Source organism: Acipenser ruthenus, chromosome 45 (assembly GCF_902713425.1).
Source record: "Acipenser ruthenus chromosome 45, fAciRut3.2 maternal haplotype, whole genome shotgun sequence".
Lineage (NCBI taxonomy): Eukaryota > Metazoa > Chordata > Actinopteri > Acipenseriformes > Acipenseridae > Acipenser > Acipenser ruthenus.
The window spans coordinates 3,259,895-3,265,603 of NC_081233.1; the positions used below are offsets into that span (position 1 = coordinate 3,259,895).

General features: G+C 39.2%; 2 non-coding genes across 2 annotated transcripts; both read left to right on the top strand.

The window, feature by feature from the left end:
* The first annotated feature begins 1,688 nt into the window (after window positions 1-1,688).
* On the top strand, window positions 1,689-1,761 carry trnar-ucg (transfer RNA arginine (anticodon UCG)). Its single transcript has one exon. It is a non-coding gene; the product is annotated as a tRNA-Arg (tRNA).
* A 3,492-nt stretch (window positions 1,762-5,253) lies between these two features.
* trnar-ucg (transfer RNA arginine (anticodon UCG)) lies at window positions 5,254-5,326 on the top strand. Its single transcript has one exon. It is a non-coding gene; the product is annotated as a tRNA-Arg (tRNA).
* The last annotated feature ends 383 nt before the right edge of the window (window positions 5,327-5,709 follow it).

The window sequence follows — 5,709 nt, forward strand, 5'->3', positions numbered from 1 at the left end:
AATTTAGTGAAACAACAAAATCAAACAATTCTGTTATTCCTGTGTTGTTAAGAACCTTGTTACTATCATGTGTGTTGCATTTTTGTTCATTGAAGAGATATTTTACATTATTTATATTTAATATTAAATATGTACTTTTTCTCTCTTTAGTCTTAACAATTTTGTAATTTTTGTCAGTCCTGGTATAGCCCTGTTTGCTGTTCCTAATATTCTGGCCATTCTCCTTGCAAATATTCTGGAGGATTTCAATGGAAAATCGAAAATTATGGAAGAACCGAGTGTGGAAATTGAGACGTGCATGAGGGATCCAAGAATAAGTGCTCTTCCCTGGGTCACCATTGAGTTACATGACCAGAGACACAATAGTGCTATATAACCAGTCACCATTGAGTTACATGACCAGAAACACAATACTGCTAAATAACCAGTCACCATTGAGCTACATGACCAGAGTCACCATTGAGATGCATGACCAGAGACAGAATTAAGCTACATGACCATAGTTAGAACTGAGCTACATGACGACACCCAGGATTAAACTACATGACCATAGTTAGAATTGTGCTACATGACCAGAATCACCTTTGAGCTACATGACAAGACCCAGAATTTAAGTAAATGCTTAAGTTTGCAGTGAGAATGGGGGAGAATTGCCATTGCTGACCAAGTTCCCCCACTCTCACAACATTTTGAATTACTGTTATATCATTGTCTACTTGTTGTCCAGGCTTGATAAGTTCTACATTGCTCTACATACTGAACTGGATATTATCCTTGTGTTAATTCTCATTTTGCTGGAATATTGAGAGATATGGAAACACCAGTTGCTGGACGGTCAGGGTTAGGGTTGGTGTAACTGCTGGAGCTAGGGTTAGGGTTAGGGTTAGTGTAACTGCTACAGTTAGGATTAGGATTGATAGAACTGCTGGAGCTAGGGCTATTGCTTGAGTATTGTTTTTTGTTAATTGAATAGTTATTATCATTTGTTAATTTTTAATATTAAATTTGAACTTTTTCTCTCTTTATTCTTAATGTTTATGTGGTGTTTTCCAGTCCTATTATAGCCCTTTAGACATGATGGGAGACTACATTTGGGGGCTGATTCATGAAAGTGATTTACAGTATAATCGTAAATCTCGAAAAACTACTTACTTCTAAATCTTTTGTAGTCATTTTTGTATTACTTTAGTATAAATACATGTTAATTTGGATTCATATGTTGTTTTTTTCTGACTTTATGTGAACGAAAAGACACAAATTAGCCCATTTTCTCATTGGAAATAGGTACATTTCAAAATATCACTGTCCTGGTCACAAAAGCAAAGTTTGTGGGGAATAATAGCCATTTTCTATACTTTTGAGGCATAAGCAATTAGGATATAACACTTACTACCCAGGAACCAAAAAAAAAAAATAATAATTTTACGCGGTGTAATCAACGTATGTGAAAACAGACCATCTCAACAGTTCAACTTTAAGTATAAATGGATTATTTTAAAACCACCCATTTTAGCGGTGAAAGACACACACACACACACACACATCGAGAGATGAAACTGTTAAATAAAACAAGCATTACCAAGCATTGCACTGTACACTACATATATAGTGTACAGTGCAATGTTTGGCAATGAAAAACCAATTGACCGCTAAAATGTAGAGTTAACTATCACATGATAAGCATGAAAGACTGCGTGGCCTAATGGATAAGGCGTCTGACTTCGAATCAGAAGATTGAGGGTTCGAGTCCCTTCGTTGTCGACTTTTTATAAAAAGTCAGGCTCGAGCCACAGCATACAGCGCAGATCAGCGAAAACACAGAACGTTGCTTATAAAATCCACAGAATTAACAACCTTATAGTACTTTCCAACTACATTGAAAACATGCCTGTAGTCGAGGCATGTGTTATTTATTTCATTCAATTAGTTTTAAAATTATCAAATGACAGATGACACTAGCGAAAAGAAAAATAAAATCTCTTTAGACAATGTTGAACACCATATGAAGCGGGGATACTGAGATACAATAATGGAGCACCCCGTTGAAGGGTATTTATTAGTTTATGTACAGACGTGCTCAAATTTGTTGGTACCCTTACAGCTCATTAAAATAATGCTTCATTCCTCCTGAAAAGTGATGAAATTAAAAGCTATTTTATCATGTATACTTACATGCCTTTGGTATGTCATAGAATAAAGCAAAGAAGCTGTGAAAAGAGATTAATTATTGCTTATTCTACAAAGATATTCTAAAATGGCCTGGCACATTTGTTGGTACCCCTTAGAAAAGATAATAAATAATTAGATTATAGTGATATTTCAAACTAATTAGTTTCTTTAATTAGTATCACACATGTCTCCAATCTTGTAATCAGTCATTCAGCCTATTTAAATGGAGAAAAGTAGTCACTGTGCTGTTTGGTATCATTGTGTGCACCACCCTGAACATGGACCAGAGAAAGCAAAGGAGAGAGTTGTCTGAGGAGATCAGAAAGAAAATAATAGACAAGCATGGTAAAGGTAAAGGCTACAAGACCATCTCCAAGCGGCTTGATGTTCCTGTGACAACAGTTGCAAATATTATTAAAAAGTTTAAGGTCCATGGAACTGTAGCCAACCTCCCTGGGTGCGGCCGCAAGAGGAAAATCGACCCCAGAGTGAACAGAAGGATAGTGCAAATGGTAGAAAAAGAACCAAGGATAACTGCCAAAGAGATACAAGCTGAACTCCAAGGTGAAGGTACGTCAGTTTCTGATCGCACCATCCGTCGCTTTTTGAGCGAAAGTGGGCTCCATGGAAGAAGACCCAGGAGGACTCCACTTTTGAAAGAAAAACATAAAAAAGCCAGACTGGAATTTGCTCAAATGCATATTGACAAGCCACAATCCTTCTGGGAGAATGTCCTTTGGACAGATGAGTCAAAACTGGAGCTTTTTGGCAAGTCACATCAGCTCTATGTTCACAGACGAAAAAATGAAGCTTTCAAAGAAAAGAACACCATACCTACAGTGAAACATGGAGGAGGCTCGGTTAGAACATAAGAAGAACATAAGAAAGTTTACAAACGAGAGGAGGCCATTCAGCCCATCTTGCTTGTTTGGTTGTTAGTAGCTTATTGATCCCAGAATCTCATCAAGCAGATTCTTGAAGGATCCCAGGGTGTCAGCTTCAACAACATTACTGGGGAGTTGGTTCCAGACCCTCACAATTCTCTGTGTAAAAAAGTGCCTCCTATTTTCTGTTCTGAATGCCCCTTTATCTAATCTCCTGTTTTGGGGCTGCTTTGCTGCGCCTGGCACAGGGTGCCTTGAATCTGTACAGGGCACAATGAAATCTCAAGACTATCGAGGCATTCTGGAGCGAAACGTACTGCCCAGTGTCAGAAAGCTCTGTCTCAGTCGCAGGTCATGGGTCCTCCAACAGGATAATGACCCAAAACACACAGCTAAAAGCACCCAAGAATGGATAAGGACAAAACATTGGACTATTCTGAAGTGGCCTTCTATGAGTCCTGATCTGAATCCTATCAAACATCTATGGAAAGAGCTGAAACTTGCAGTCTGGAGAAGGCACCCATCAAACCTGAGACAGCTGGAGCAGTTTGCTCAGGAAGAGTGGGCCAAACTATCTGTTAACAGGTGCAGAAGTCTCATTGAGAGCTACAGAAAACGTTTGATTGCAGTGATTGCCTCTAAAGGTTGTGCAACAAAATATTAGGTTAGCGGTCCCATCATTTTTGTCCATGCCATGTTCATTTGTTTTATTATTTACAATATTATGTTGAATAAAAAATCAAAAGCAAAGTCTGATTTCTATTAAATATGGAATAAACAATGGTGGATGCCAATTACTTTTGTCAGTTTCAAGTTATTTCAGAGAAAATTGTGCATTCTTTGTTTTTTGTGGAGGGGTACCAACAAATTTGAGCACGTCTGTGTTTATTCAATGATGTATCTATTTATCATAGTGTTAAAACCTCCCTGGGTGCGGCCGCAAGAGGAAAATCGACCCCAGAGTGAACAGAAGGATAGTGCAAATGGTAGAAAAAGAACCAAGGATAACTGCCAAAGAGATACAAGCTGAACTCCAAGGTGAAGGTACGTCAGTTTCTGATCGCACCATCCGTCGCTTTTTGAGCGAAAGTGGGCTCCATGGAAGAAGACCCAGGAGGACTCCACTTTTGAAAGAAAAACATAAAAAAGCCAGACTGGAATTTGCTAAAATGCATATTGACAAGCCACAATCCTTCTGGGAGAATGTCCTTTGGACAGATGAGTCAAAACTGGAGCTTGTTGGCAAGTCACATCAGCTCTATGTTCACAGACGAAAAAATGAAGCTTTCAAAGAAAAGAACACCATACCTACAGTGAAACATGGAGGAGGCTCGGTTATGTTTTGGGGCTGCTTTGCTGCGCCTGGCACAGGGTGCCTTGAATCTGTGCAGGGCACAATGAAATCTCAAGACTATCGAGGCATTCTGGAGCGAAACGTACTGCCCAGTGTCAGAAAGCTCTTGTCTCAGTCGCAGGTCATGGGTCCTCCAACAGGATAATGACCCAAAACACACAGCTAAAAGCACCCAAGAATGGATAAGGACAAAACATTGGACTATTCTGAAGTGGCCTTCTATGAGTCCTGATCTGAATCCTATCAAACATCTATGGAAAGAGCTGAAACTTGCAGTCTGGAGAAGGCACCCATCAAACCTGAGACAGCTGGAGCAGTTTGCTCAGGAAGAGTGGGCCAAACTATCTGTTAACTGGTGCAGAAGTCTCATTGAGAGCTACAGAAAACGTTTGATTGCAGTGATTGCCTCTAAAGGTTGTGCAACAAAATATTAGGTTAGCGGTCCCATCATTTTTGTCCATGCCATGTTCATTTGTTTTATTATTTACAATATTATGTTGAATAAAAAATCAAAAGCAAAGTCTGATTTCTATTAAATATGGAATAAACAATGGTGGATGCCAATTACTTTTGTCAGTTTCAAGTTATTTCAGAGAAAATTGTGCATTCTTTGTTTTTTGTGGAGGGGTACCAACAAATTTGAGCACGTCTGTATTTATTCAATGATGTATCTATTTATGTATGTATGTATGTATTTATTTATTGATATTTTTATTTGGCATAAAGTATCCTACAGAAATTAATAGAACATAAAACAAATGAACCATTCATTTGTACTGTTGAAATTCCGATGATGAAACAGGACACACTCATTGTAGAGTTAAGTATCAGATGACACGCATGAAAGACCGCGTGGCCTAATGGATAAGGCGTCTGACTTCGAATCAGAAGATTGAGGGTTCGAGTCCCTTCGTGGTCGACTTTTTATAAAAACTCAGGCTCAAGCCACAGCATACAGCGCAGATCAACGAAAACACAGAACGTTTACCCGTTCCTGGCCAGAACCCTCTTTTTATCACCCAAAAGCTCCCGGAACACTGGGTTCCGAAGGTGCAAAGGCGACGAAAATTATACACATAATACAACATAACACTATTGAAAAAAAACCCCACCGAACCGACCTTTAACTGCCCATTCTGTGCAATAAACAGCTGTATAGACAAAACCGGCCGAGATGTTCGTGTGCAATGAAAGCATATCTGAGTTTTGATCATCACTTTGCCTACCTCGCCAGACAGGCTACAGCCACAGCATGCAGCGCAACCACCCGATAAGCATGCGAGCGTCAGTGACACACTGTCC